Source organism: Triturus cristatus, chromosome 3_2, assembly GCF_964204655.1.
Source record: "Triturus cristatus chromosome 3_2, aTriCri1.1, whole genome shotgun sequence".
In the NCBI taxonomy this organism is placed as follows: Eukaryota; Metazoa; Chordata; class Amphibia; order Caudata; family Salamandridae; genus Triturus; species Triturus cristatus.
This window is the reverse complement of record NC_140584.1, coordinates 1,032,955,075-1,032,969,300: the sequence shown is the minus strand read 5'-3', so window position 1 is coordinate 1,032,969,300 and position 14,226 is coordinate 1,032,955,075. Positions and strand designations below refer to the sequence as shown.

The window sequence follows — 14,226 nt, the reverse complement described above, 5'->3', positions numbered from 1 at the left end:
CCTTCATTCTGGTGGGCCCATACACATGTATCATCAGTGGGAGGCACTGCTCTGCACAATGTGGACGCTTCCCTATAGCTTGCTGCCTTTCCCCAGCCGCCCCTGACTCTTTGCTGCTCAAAGGTATGCCTCTGGGGTGCTGGGGCGGTGTCATCTGTGTCAGCCCTCGCCCCCTCCCTTGAAGGGGCCCGACCCCAAGTGCATCTCGAGAGTCCACCCACGCTGGGACAGAGCTGCCTCTCCCACCCACTTTAGGTGACGCCGTCCGCATTTTGAAAGGTGACGAACATGCCATCATGGCTGCAACCACGCCAGATGCGTTGGCCTGAACGTGTTAGCCTGGGTTTCCCCATCCACGACCAGGTCCGTGCGCCCTGCTACTGGGAGCAGGGGCATGGCTTCAGTCACTTAAGCACTTTTGGATGCCATTCCCTCAGTAAATGTTCACACACCAGCCACCAGGTCACCTTAAACATAAAATAGTTACAGGGATTTAAAAAGGAGCCCCCTATATAGCCCTATTGGGCTACCTTGGGCTCCAATTGAGCCCAATCTTGAAGGAAGGGGAGGGCAGTCACTTTGACTGCACCTTCTCCCATAGGTCAGACCTCCCTGAAGTCCGCTGCCCTCCAACATAGTGTGGCACTAAAGAGAGGAGTGGAGGACGTGTTGACCCACAGTCACCTCCTCCTAACTAGATAACTTGGAGGAGACACTGTTTAAAGAGCAGCCGTGTCTTCCTGCTCTGCCTCCCTCACCATGCAGCAGTGAAAAGAAAAAAACATATAAGAACGACAATGTGCTTGCTTAGCTCAGCTGCTCAAAATACTGTAACAATATTAGGCAGTAAGACAGAGAAGTTTCAGAGAGGTTACATTTATCCGCGATGATCTCGAGAGAGACAAGAGAAACAGGATGTGATAGAACTATCGTCCCTCATTTGTATCAATAGCTGGCCAGGGGCCGAAGCTTCAGCCCTTGTTTCCCCTGTTTGTATATCTGTATACACACTGGTGTTGCGTTTCTATATTGTTTTGTGGTTTTGTATAGCACGAACTCGAACTGAAAGCATTGGAGTGCTTTACATGAGCATCAGTTAAATTACACATGGTCACAATAATATATAATTATATTTTAATGCATCAGGAGATTAAGTGATTTGCCAAGAATAACAGGAAGTTGAGCCGAGGCCGAGACTTGAGCCTGGTTCCCCAGTTCCATGCTCCGTAACACCACATCTTCTCCCCTATAATTTAGTTTTTTCCAATAACTTTGAATGGATGGTCTAGTCAGGAGCCCCACTGGGAGGAGGAAGTCATATTCTGTTTGTGTGCAGTGCTTTTGCTGTGAGCTTTGTATGCATCGTTGTGTATCCAGGGCCTGCTGGTTCTGTGGTATATTCAGTTTGTGCCCTCTTGGCACTTAGGCGTTGTTTTGTTTGTATGTACTGAAGCTATTTGTTCTGTCATTTGTTCTTTTTATAGAATTTTCTGCCACTTTTCGGCTTAAAAGGCCAAAAGGAAGCAGTAGGGAGGGGAAAGAACAAAGGCAAGTTATGTCACATTTGTCTCTGTATAACTGATGATGCCGCCATCATTCTGCTGCAAAGTGCAATGCGGAGCAGAAGAGGTAAGTGAGAAAAGAAGGATTAGAAGGGATAGTAAATTAGGTAGGACATTTCTCTCTTTTTTGTCAGCAAATTGCACTCTCTTTTAGACTGAACTGACCCTCTGCATTTTCATCTTTGCCTTGGTTGTTGTGTTGGTGGTTGTGTTGGTTAGGTCTCACAACTTATTGTTTTCAATAAAATATACTTACAGTGAGTTTTGAGCCAGTGACTTTCCTTCCTCTTCTTGAGTTTGTTCCTTCCAGGAGCATAGCCTCTTTACCATCATTTTTGATAGGATGACTTTCACCGATCACACAAGGCAACTGCTTTTTAGGTCTCGCTGAGCCCAGTGCATGCGCTGGCTCGGAGAGACATTTTGGAGGTGAGTTTTCAAAGTGCTGCTGGCTGGCCTAGCGCTTGCGTTCACGCGAGCGTCCACGTGCAAACCGCTAGCCTTCAACAGCACTTTGAAAACTCGTGCTTTAGCGCGTCATCGCGATCACTTTCGCTTTCAGAGCGATCACGATCGCGATGACTTTCGCTTTTACGGCCGCGCGGCATTACTTTTACTGCTGCGCGGCCAATGCTTGTTTTTTAAATGTATGTTCGAAAGACTTGAACATTCGAGTAAGCATTGCACTGACACTAAAAGCACGACATTTCACTGCGCACGCGTTTTACAGATGGTAGGCTTTAAGATACATCACACGTCAAAATCTCCCTTGCTGCATCTCAAACAAGTTACATTGAAAGTAAGTGTCGGCAAGCAGCATTGTCCAAATTATTAATTTGTTTCTATTACTTATCTTCTCCGGATTTGTCTCTATTATAATAATGTTAAAATGGGTAGACGTGGAACTGTGAAATGAAACACACTGGTAGAAAAAAAACGTACATTTGTCAAAACTGTAACTTCAGAAGTTTGCATGATACAGTTTTTACTGCCCAGCTAAGCACTACTAAAATTACTAATTCCAAAACTGACCTGTGGTGAATGTCGCTCTCTGAGTTCTAAGATGGCTCCGCTGTTAGACCAAGAGCTGCCATTTGCAAACCGCTTACACCCACCCCTCTTCCGCTACTTGAGATGCACTTGTATGTAAATATTACTCGCACAGACTTATGGGAACGAGATAAGCAATTTTAAAGAACTTTTTCCATGGTGACTGATAACAGTAGAACTAAATTGCCATGCTTTTTTAGACTGCAGATTAACAATGGAAATTACTATTCAATATCAAAAGCTCGCACTATGTTTCTTAAGATTCCTTTACTTTAAGATCTTTAAGCAGTACAAGTGAAACTATCGTCAGTGATGTTGATCCTTACCTGTTACTTCTCCGGGAGAAACAGAAAATGATGAAAGGAGCGAGATGAAGTCATGATTACTTCCTCGAGGCTTAAGGTGCTTAATAACCGCTTTAAGTTCTCCTGTCTGATTCATAATGGCGATCACATTTATTGTTTAATGACAGAAAGTTTTCATTCTTAATTGTATAAAAAAGAGTTTACGGGTAATAGTTACTTATGACTAGAGATTGATTGTTGGGAATTATAGGGTCTGTATGTTGAGTATATTTGATTACACTTTCAGTTAGTTACGGATGTAAACTATATTTTGATGATCTTTATCAAGCAGTTTAGAATTTAGCGTTGGTTTTGATGCGACGTCTATCGACGTTGATCAAATTAATTTCTCCGTTCCTCAAAAGCGAAGGTGACCTTGTTTACTGTAACCGCCGCATATGTGAAGCGCTCCAATACTTTGGGGTTGAGTTTGCGGCTATTCGACACTGCACAATAAACAAGCATTTGCAATGCAATAGATCTTGCATTTTTTAGAGCTAGAGCTATTGGCGCTGTAAATGTCTTTTATTTAAGTGTTTTGGTTTGGAGTGTAGTGGATGTATGAATTTCCTCCGGGAGTACAATTTCTCCATAGTCAAGGTACTGTTTTTACAGTCCTTTTTAGGTCGAGCCTGGGCATCGAATGCGCTGATCTGCACGGCATGCTGTATTGAGGTTAGGAATAGAAGCTCCACCCATTTCACACCCATCTTTTCAATTAGCTCCTGTTACTGTCCTTGCGAAATCATTGCTTTTCATTTGTAAACAGGGTTAATAGTCCCTCCTTGGTATCACCTTGTCTGCACTTGTAACCTCCCATAACGACTGGACTTTTTACGTGTGTCATTACACAGTCTGCTTTATAAGTCGGTGAGCACCATTATCTTTAATGATCTTGCCTGATTGCACCAATGATATCGCAGCACAGCACATGCTTTTAGTTATGTATTTATTTAAAGTACAGCGTGGTCCGCTTTATAGCGGCCACGCTTATTTAATTATGTCATTTACGGCGCGGCCCCCTTTCAAATTAGAGGCAGCGCTTATTTATTTAATTAACAGCGCCGTCCGCTTTCACATTAGCAGCCGCCCTTATTTAATTATTTATTTTAAAGCGCGGGCTGCTTTCACATTAGCGGCCCCGCTTTATTATTCAATTAACAGCGCGGGCTGCTTTCCCTTTAGTGGCTGCGCTACAGAACCTTTCTAAATGAAATAGTTTTTTTTACACTTTGGGTGAAAGCGCCCCATACATGCTTTTCACTCTGATGTTGGCCGCTCCCCTTTCTTTAGACGCTGCTCACTGTAACCTGAATTCGGGAGCAGCGTCAACAGGAAGGGGCGCGGACACCATTAAAGTGGTCTCGCATTTGCAAGAGTTTGAGCTAAAGGTATTAAAAATAACACCGCCTTTTATATATGTGTTGCTTTTAAAAACACATACATAAAAGGCATTGGGCTCGATTCACAGAACTAACTTAAGACAAAATCCTAAACTTACTACCATTTTGGTATTCACAGACGGCACTTACTCATTTCGGTATTCACAGAAGTTAGGGCTCCTAACTTTAGGACTCCTAAATGACTTCTGTGAATACCGAAAGTCTTAAAATTAGGATTTTTCTCAGTTTAGGAGTAGAAAAGTTAGGACTCCAAACTTTAGGACTCATAAATGACTTCTGTGAATACCGAAAGTCTTTAAAATAAGGATTTTTCTCAGTTTAGTAGTAGTAAAGTTAGGACTCCTAACTTTAGGACTCCTAAATGCCTTCTGTGAATACCGAAAGTCTTACAATTAGGATTTTTCTCAGTTTAGTAGTAGTAAAGTTAGGACTCCTTACTTTAGTACTCCTAAATGACTTCTGTGAATTCCGAAAGTCTTAAAATTAGGATTTTTCTCAATTTAGTAGTAGTAAAGTTAGGACTCCTAACTTTAGGACTCCTAAATGCCTTCTGTGAATACCTAAAGTCGTAAAGTTAGGATTTTTCTCAGTTTAGGAGTAGTAAAGTTAGGAGTCCTAACTTCACTACTCCTAAACTGAGAAAACTCCTAATTTTAAGACTTTCGGTATTCACAGAAGGCATTTAGGAGTCCTAAAGTTAGGACTCCTAACTTCTGTGAATACCGAAATGAGTAAGTGCCTTCTGTGAATACCAAAATGAGTAAGTGCCTTCTGTGAATACCAAACTGGTAGTAAGTTTAGGATTTTGTCTTAAGTTAGTTCTGTGAATCGGGCCCAAGTCATTTACAATGCCAATAGCTTAAATGCTCACATATGCGAGACCTATTGCATTGAAAATGCTTGTTTCTTTTGGGTTCAGCACTCAATGGGAGTGCATGTGTTTTGTTTCTTTCTCCCCTGCACCACTGAACCCCCCTGCACACTCCATTTTACTCCTTCCCTTCCTGCTTGGATTTTTTTGCCGAACTAGTTCATTAAATTCCCAACACCCTCCCCTGCCCACATGTCTGTTGCTCCATCCTGTTTCTTTTTTAAATTGATTTCAACTTTTAGGATGACCTTTAGCTCAACATTTTCGCACACCAATTTTTAAATTTACTGCTTCAAGATTAGTGTTTGCCATCTTGGAACAAAAATCTAAAAGAAGGAGCAAAATGTTCATAAAGACATGATATATGCGCGCACATACGTCATCCCATTAGGGCAAAAATGACCACTGCATTATGATGTCTAAGCATGTATACATCATCACACTGGGACGCTTGTAGCATCACAAGACATTTGTGTGCTTGCATGGCCATCTAGTTATGTGTAGACATCTTTGTGCTGGAGCTTGTTTTTTTTGTTTTTAAACAGCATCGGCAATAAAAAAAAATCCGCTGAAGCATTGAAACAAACGGCAAGACCTATTGACTTTGCCAATGTTTCTTTTTATCTGACGTTGGGGAGTGTCCAGATACCACTACTGGTTGTTTCAAATATTTCCCACATGGACACCGTGAATTCTCTGTACCTGGGGTGGAGGCATCCTTGCTCTGAGGCAATAGTCTGTTGGCCAGTGACACAAAGTGCTCTACAATTTCAGCTCACTACTTGAGCTTCGCAGGTACCATCTTGGATAGTGCTCTGGAAACAGTTGTCCGCAGAGATGGCCGGCATGGCTCGCTGGTGGCGGGGGTCGCATGGGGGGGATTAAAAAAAACTTAACTTGAGGCCGAGCCCCACGTCTCTGCTCCTGCTCTCCTGCCTCTGACTCCAGGAACAGGAAGCAGGCAGCCAGGCCCCCTCCCCTAAGCCAATCACAACGCTCAAATGTAGCGTTGTGATTGGTCTGAGTGCCGTGACACGGCGCTCAGCCAGGGACTGGAGGGGTGGGCATGTTCTCCTTGCAGGCTTTAAAGCAGCCTGCATGGACACAAAGCATAAAATGACAATAACTCTAAGTTATTATGATTTTATGTTTCTACTTGGCACTGCTTAAAAGCAGTAGGGCGACACTCCACCGCCATAGCAGATGAGCCGCCACTGGTTGTCCGTCCGCAAGAACTATAACAGTATTACCAGGAGCCTGCCTACTTTAGACTTTCTTCCTTTGACACTGTTTGGTGGTTTTAGAGAACCATGGACTTCATGATCTGTTGCCTCCAGGAAGTTCTCAGTTAATGCCACTGATGACATTGTGTGGTAAAGACACACGAAAAGCAAATGCATGCCTTGTCTGACCAGCATGTACAAGACAACACTGTGCACTATCCAGTTTTTCATTGTAAAAGAATCTGCTCCTTTTGATGATGAGTTTTCAGTTGCATTATAAAAATACATGTGAAAGGCCAATAAATGAATCCAAAACACTATGCCCAACCATTTGAAGATATTTGCCACCCGGTGGACACTGCCAGGCTAACTATCTTTGATTCAAGAGATGGCTACCCGGCAAACAGAACTAAACACATGTTCCAGGGCCTTCCTCAGTTTCCTGTACAGACTTTAAGTTGGAGCCTTCTGCACTCTTCGAAAATGAGCGTGAGCTGTGACGTGTTGCGTCAGCATTGCATTAGTTGCATCCCACTTCCAATCCCTCTCCTATTTTTACCAACACTGGCCAAACATGACAATGGGTAAGCGTATTTTGCCTACACAGCAACACAGAATTCTTGTGGGGTTCTTGAGTGTGGCTCCATGGAGTCAGTAATGGATAGGATTGTACTGCATTTCAAGTTTGGCAGAGCAGGAGTACCCCCTTTTTAAATTGCTGATGCGCCTTTTACACCAACTCACTTTTCCCCCACTTTATTTAGACTTGGCGGGAAACGCTTTATTTACAGAGGGGAAGGCTCCGCCTGTATAAACCTCTGACATTGTGCTGCCAAAGGTCACACCGTCCTAAATAGGCTGGAGAGATTGCTGCTGGTTTTCCCTGCCTGCCTGTGTCTGCCATGTTATTCAAGGCAGACACTAGCAGGGTAAATGTAGGATGGCTGGGAGGACCTGGCCTGGCAGTTCGGGCTGGACTGTTACCATAGTGAGCAGGGTCAAGACTGATTTACATATGGCTGGGTCTAAAGTGGAATGGCGCGGCGAGCAAAAGAACGATGTGTTAAACACAGATCTGTGACGGGGTGAAGGTTTGACAATGTTCAGCATTCCGCCCATCGTCTTTTAGTGCTAAATGTAGAATGGCGAAGACACCGTCAAAATCATGAACACCATCCACTCCGGCTCACCTTCTGATCCCTGCCTCCACCACATCTTTAACAAAGCGAGCTCCATCATCGCACCTCAACTCCGAAAGATCATCAACAGCTCCTTTGAGACCGCCACCTTTCCGGAGAGCTGGAAACACGCCAAGATCAATGCCCTACACAAGAAACCCAAGGCGGACCCAAAGGACCTCAAGAACTTTTGACCCATCTCCCTGCTCCCATTCCCGGAGAAAGTCATTGAGAAGACCGCCAACCGACAACTGACCTGTGGAGGAGAACAACACCCTGGACTCCTCCCAATCCGGCTTCCGCAGCAACCACAGCACCGAAACAGCCCTCATCGCTGCTACCGACGACATCAGAACCCTGCTGGACAACGACAAAACCGTGGCCCTCATCCTCCTGGACCTCTCGGCCGCCTTCCACACCGTCTGCCACCACACCCTGCGCACACGCCTCCACGAAGCAGGGATCCGCGGCAAAACCCTGGACTGGATCACCTCCTTCCTCACCGGCCGAACCCAGAGAGTCCGCCTCCCCCTTTCCGATCCAAAACCACGACGATCACCTGCGGCGTACGCCCAAGGATCATCCCTCAGCCCGACCCTTTTCAACATCTACATGGCACCGCTCGCTAACATTGCCCGAGCACACCACTTCAACATTGTCTCGTACGCCGACGACACCCAGCTCATCCTCTCCCTCACCAAAGACTCGGCCACCGCCAAATCCAACCTTCACAAGGGAATGAAGACCATCACAGATTGGATGAAGACCAGGCGTCTGAAACTGAACTCTGACAAAACGGAAGTCCTCATACTCGGTTCCACCCCTGCCGCATGGGAGGACTCCTAGTGGCCCGACACCCACTGACCACGCACGCAACCTGGGGTTCATCCTGGACTCAACGCTCTCCATGACCCAGCCATCTCCTCCTCCTGTTTCAACACCCTCCACATGCTCTGCAAGATCTACAAATGGTTCCCCACCGAAACCAGAAGAACGGTCACCCAAGCCCTCGTCAGCAGCAGGCTGGACTATGGCAACGCCCTCTACGCGGGAACCATGGCCAAACTCCAGAAACGACTCTAACGCATACAAAACGCCTCCGCATGCCTCATCCTTGGAATCCCTCGCCACAGCCACATCAACGCCCACCTGAGAGACCTGCACTGGCTTCCGGTCAACAAGAGGATCACCTCAAGCTTCTCACCCACGCTCACAAAGCACTCCACAACGCCGGACCAGCATACATCAACGATCGACTCACCTTCTACACCCCAAACCGCCAGCTCCGCTCCGCTGATCGCGCCCTCGCCACCGTCCCACGCATCCACTGAACGACCACCGGCGGCAAATCATTCTCCCACCTCGCCGCCAAGACATGGAACACCCTCCCCTTCCAACTGCGTCAGACCCAGGACCTGCTGACCTTCAGAAGACTTCTCAAGACCTGGCTTTTCGATCAGTAGCCCTCCCCCTAGTGCCTTGAGACCCTCACGGGTAAAAACGCGCTTTACAAATGGATTGATTGATTGATTAATTGATTGTTTGATTGATTGATTGATTGATGTGCAGGAAAACATATCCCTGCATGTCGGGGTCGTTAAAGAAAAGAAACGCACCTTAGGATACAAATGTGTTAGCTGTGGTGGTGTTTTGGGCCTGGTCAGTGACCCTGCAGTGCTGTGAAGGGCGCTGGCACAGTGGCAGCTCCCTCATAACACCAGGCAATCGGCGAACTCTAAACAGGGCAGACAGTACAAACTACTATACTAGAAGCAATGGGCCGCGCCCCCAAACCCGCAGCCCCTTTTGGATAGGGGACCATCCACCACAGTCTAAATGACCCCATATGTTCATTGTGAGTGAGTAGGGCATCCGTTCCAGGGCAGACATTTAGCGTGAGGTGTTATAGAAGGAGGCTGCATGGCATTGTATGTGCATCGGCTGCAGCTGTTTAGATTACGGACAGTGGTAGAAAGATATCCGTTGGGGCTTCAACGCCATCAACCATGAACCCCTCCTAAAAAGGCCCAGAGCAGGATCTGTAACTTACCTCGGAAATCTAGTAAATCATTTCTAATCATTTAGAATATCTGTTGGAGCTGTATGACCTGCACCCACCCTGCCACAGCCTTGCAGTGCTGCTTTGTCTGTGACTGCCCTATCATCCCATAAGAACAATGCTTTAATACATATATTTTCAATCTGCGCATTCTCAACTGGGGATGAATTATCAACATTTCTTTGTGTAATAGAGAACAACACATATTATGTCTTTGTTTCCTAGTGTCTCATTTCAAAACATCTATAGTTTTCTAGTTGCACTTTTGTTTATACATTGTATAATTACATACATAACAAATCACACGTTTTATTGATTGCATTTTTATTTTCATTTTGTGCATCCTTTATGTACATCAATAAAAGCATTTTTTTGATACAGAAAATCCTATCCTCATCGCTGAGTGGCGCCATTTCATGTGTGAACACTAGGACAGTGTGATGGTTTTAAAGCAAAGTCCTTCAGTCCAGTGGTTAGTTATTGTGGGAGGACTAGATCTTCTTGAGGCAAGGAGAGAGCTGCCTGAAACTGAATAAGTGGGGATTGGAGGGGGAGGAACTATACACCCCTTCAGGTCCTCACCTCCTGCTTTGTTTCTTCTGGTGGTAGTGTGGGAGGGGTGGCGGTACGTAGGCTAGGAAGAGCTGAGCTGCTACTCCGGCCCTCTTGCCCACCTCCTACCTTCCCACCAACAATGAAAAGCGACTCTAGCTGTTGGGAGTTGTTAAGGAGGAGCTTAGAGCAGTAATGGCTGCCCTAAGCCCTTCCATAGTCCGCCCATTCTCTGGATACATGGATGGACCAGGGAGGGACGAGGGAATCCTTCCCCAGACCCATCAGAAATGTGTGTGACATCATAGTGACAATGTGACATCACACACATCTGAATGAAGCAAGCAGCCCAGAAGAGTGGAAGGGGTCGCCTCATTCTAAAGTTTGCCTGTGCTCAGAAAGGATCGGTTACCTGTGAACTCCTTCCGCCACCTCCTGCTCCTTAGGGGAATAAAAACAAAACACTATAAAATGGCCACGGGGACCTATATAGGCATCGCAAGGGCGTCCCGTGGACACCCGTTCATGATGTACACAGTGTGTTAAATGGGCCGGTACTCACCGGTACTGAGTACCGGCACTTCTGAATTTTCTGGCCCTCAGTACCGGCACTTCTCATTAGCCAGGGAGAGTACCGGAACCCTAATAGATGGCAATGCAGGCTCTGGTTATTTATCGCCTCTAGCACAGGGTAGATGCCGCTCTGCTTCTCATGAGCTTGTAAGCGCGCCAAGCTGCTGGCAGAGTTTCTGCTGCAGATTCCAGCAGCGCCCATATGAATGGCCTGAGACCGCAGGGGTCTAAGAGGGCTTGCCTTGATTCACGCTGTGATTAACAGGGCAGGGTCTAGACATACCCTTCACTGTCGATCAGGTGCCCGACGACTATTCGGCTGAAAGTGCTTTAGCCTCACACCCCGGCCCCTCTCCATCAGGTGTGTAAATGGGTTGGGACGGGCAGTCAGTCAGTAATCCAGTCTTATTTAGGATATTGATTGCACTGGCCATTCTAAAGCGAGTGACAGCCCAACAAAATCCTCTGTCTTCGCCAAAGCCGTTTATTTCTTCATCTTTTTGTTCAGGACAGGAACTGCTTCTCTTTGTGGAAGGAAGGAGTAGGGATGCATGTAAATAAGTGAGGTGGCAGGTTAAGTTAGGATTGCCACTTATTTTCAGATAAAAATACTAGATATTTGAGTTTTGAAATCATGAATCATCTTAGAAATGGTATTTTAACACACATTTCTTAAAAGTCATAAATCTAGTGCATTTCTTAACTTTAATTTTCCAGACGGCAAATTTAGGGGACGAGTACAGCATGGAGGGGAGCATTTTGGGATGGGAGTCTGTTGCTGCAGCTTTTCGATACTTGACCGCTGGTGCTGAGTCAAGACATGAAAGAAAGACTTAACCATCGCTCCTGGGACCCCTTCCAGGCAATTGTGAATGAGGGCCGTATGGGGGGGCATGCCCTCCTTCCCCACAGCCACAAAGCGACAAACATGTTACTTTACCAACTTGTCCAAGAAAATCAGGAAGTGCCAAACGCTTAAGTAATGTTGGCAATGAACTTTGTGGTTCAGCGGGATCCGAGCCTACTATTCACCCCACTTCTCCAGCCATGGGTTTTTAACAGTGCATCCCACATACTCCACCAAAGGTTGGGTGCAATCTTCCATCACATAAATAGGCTTGAAATTTTGAAGGTAAACACCACATCTCATGCTTGAACCTGCGATGAGGCGGGACTACATCCAAGCAAGTTACATTAATCGATTCTAGACAAAACCTGAAAATATTAGGATCTCCTCCCTAGGCGTCTAATGCAGAGTTTGATAGTCAAGGCTACACACGAGCAGGCTACAATTCATCTATCGTGGACAGAATCTGAGAATATTAGGCTAACCATCACATCACATGATATGACCAGAAGTGCAAACTGAGGATGTCTTGAGGAACAGCTAGCGTAAAACTACTTACATGCAGGTTACACTAATAATTTCCAAAACAAATCCTGCAAATGTTAGATTCTCGCCTGGTGAAAGAGTACACAGTTGGCAAAATAAACATGCACACAGGTTGCATTGATCTTTTTCTAGAAAAAAACTCCCCCCGTTCATGCCCGTAGGTTCAAACTCAAGGAGTGAAGAAGAGCTACCCAAAGCGACATACTTACAGTTACACTAATGTTTTCTAGTCTAATCATGACAATTTTGGAGTAAAATCCTATCCCTAGCCCAGGCTGAAATGACGCACAGCTAACAAAGTTGAGGGTTGTATGCTGTGCTTGCAACAAATCTGTTCATGTAGCTTCAGAACATTGTTACTTAATAATAACTTGTGTGTGTGTCTGTTTTTCTGTGAGAGAAAACAGAGAGAATCAGGACACTCGGTAGATTTTAGAGGGAATGTGCAGTGTGTGTGTGTGTACGCTTTGAGAGTATATAATATTGTGCCCAACAAATAACAGAATGGCATTAAGAACAGCAAATATTACAAAACGAGGAACTGTTCACAAATCATCCTTTTTGGGTTTCATTTTGTGTAATGAGTTAACCTGTTTCGTTTACATAAACATATTTTTCATGTGTTTTTCATCGTTGCTGCAACTGATATAGAAGTCATTATGTATGATAATATGTTGCCCTAAGCGCTAAGCCCCGCCCCTAGCCACGCCTCTAGCTCATATTAATGAGTACCTGCACTTATTTTTTCTCATTTAAAGCACTGGATGTGCACATCCATCAATAGGCAGCAAAAGGGTTAAATACCCACCCACCCAGAACAGAATTGATTGCCCTTTACAAAGGGACAGCCAGGAAACTACAAAATATGAAAATGTGAGTTGATTATAGTTCTAGAAGAGCCACTTGATGGCTGATAATGGGATTGGATTTGGAAAGTGTTTGTGTGTGTGTGGAGGGGCTGACAATACTGGTCAGATAAAATCAAAGCCTCACACCTATCAGTGGAGATTTGGCAAGCCTCATGCAGCAAGGATTTAGTTAATATCATGGACGTCATCAACACATCCCCGGCCAAGATCAGGGTACCCTGTAGGTTCAATATGGCGCCCAGAAACTCAGCTCCTGATCTTGACGTCCGTGCCAATTAGGGACCTAAATCATTTCTCTAACTATGTAAAAATGAGGAATGCCAAAAAAAAAGAAAACTATGAAAGCCATTATTTTTCCAATGGTATTTTTACAATGGTATGAAAATCAGGATCGTTATGTTTTTGTTGTTTTTCTAGGCTATGGTTTCAATGAATTTACATTAGAAATGTTCTTATGATACTAAAATCCCACCACCCAGGATTCAGACCCACGAGAGGGATATTAACAGTGCTAGTTGACACTGGGATCATAAAATCAATTCAAATAAGATGAATATAATGGAAATGATTTACATAATAAATGAATATTTTGAAACTCTTGCTTGGATCCAGTCCCCAAAGCTAAATTCAACATCACTGCCCTAGATGAAAGTCATTAGGCTGCACTGATCCTTCTGAACCATTTATTCCTTTACATGTAATAATGACCCAGAATATGGTACATCGAGTCCACCAGCATGAAAGTCACGTCCCGTATGATTCAGGGAGTATCTTTATCAACGGTACTTGGCAACATAATTATATGCCACAGGGGCGCCTAGTTGAGCCACACCACCAGCTACAAATGCACATTCCATCTCCTGTTGGAAAATGTAGTTGAGAACAAATCAAACAGGCCAAGCTATCTAAACAGTATCTACAGTAGAGGAGATGTTTCATGTGTTTTATTGCCATTGGAATGGAATGTTTGTGACTCAATGAACCTGACAGCTCATTTAGCCAATTTGCTTGGCCATCAGCCCTGGAACAACCGTCAAACCCCGCCTACATGTGAAGAACCTAGAAGTAATTCTTGATTCAGGCATATCATGCATCCCCCCAAATGTTGTAAAATGAACCAAATTCCAAAAGTCACGGCTCCGCAAGGTT

At 45.0% G+C, this 14,226-nt stretch overlaps 1 protein-coding gene and 1 non-coding gene across 3 annotated transcripts in view; both read left to right on the top strand.

Annotated features, from left to right (window-relative positions):
- LOC146859048 (septin-4-like) overlaps positions 1 to 14,226 on the top strand; it is a 328,318-nt gene that overhangs the window by 119,167 nt on the left and 194,925 nt on the right. The gene's annotated exons all lie outside the window — the stretch shown is intronic.
- LOC146859049 (U8 small nucleolar RNA) lies at positions 2,916 to 3,049 on the top strand. The gene has a single exon (XR_014980293.1). It is a non-coding gene; the product is annotated as a U8 small nucleolar RNA (small nucleolar RNA).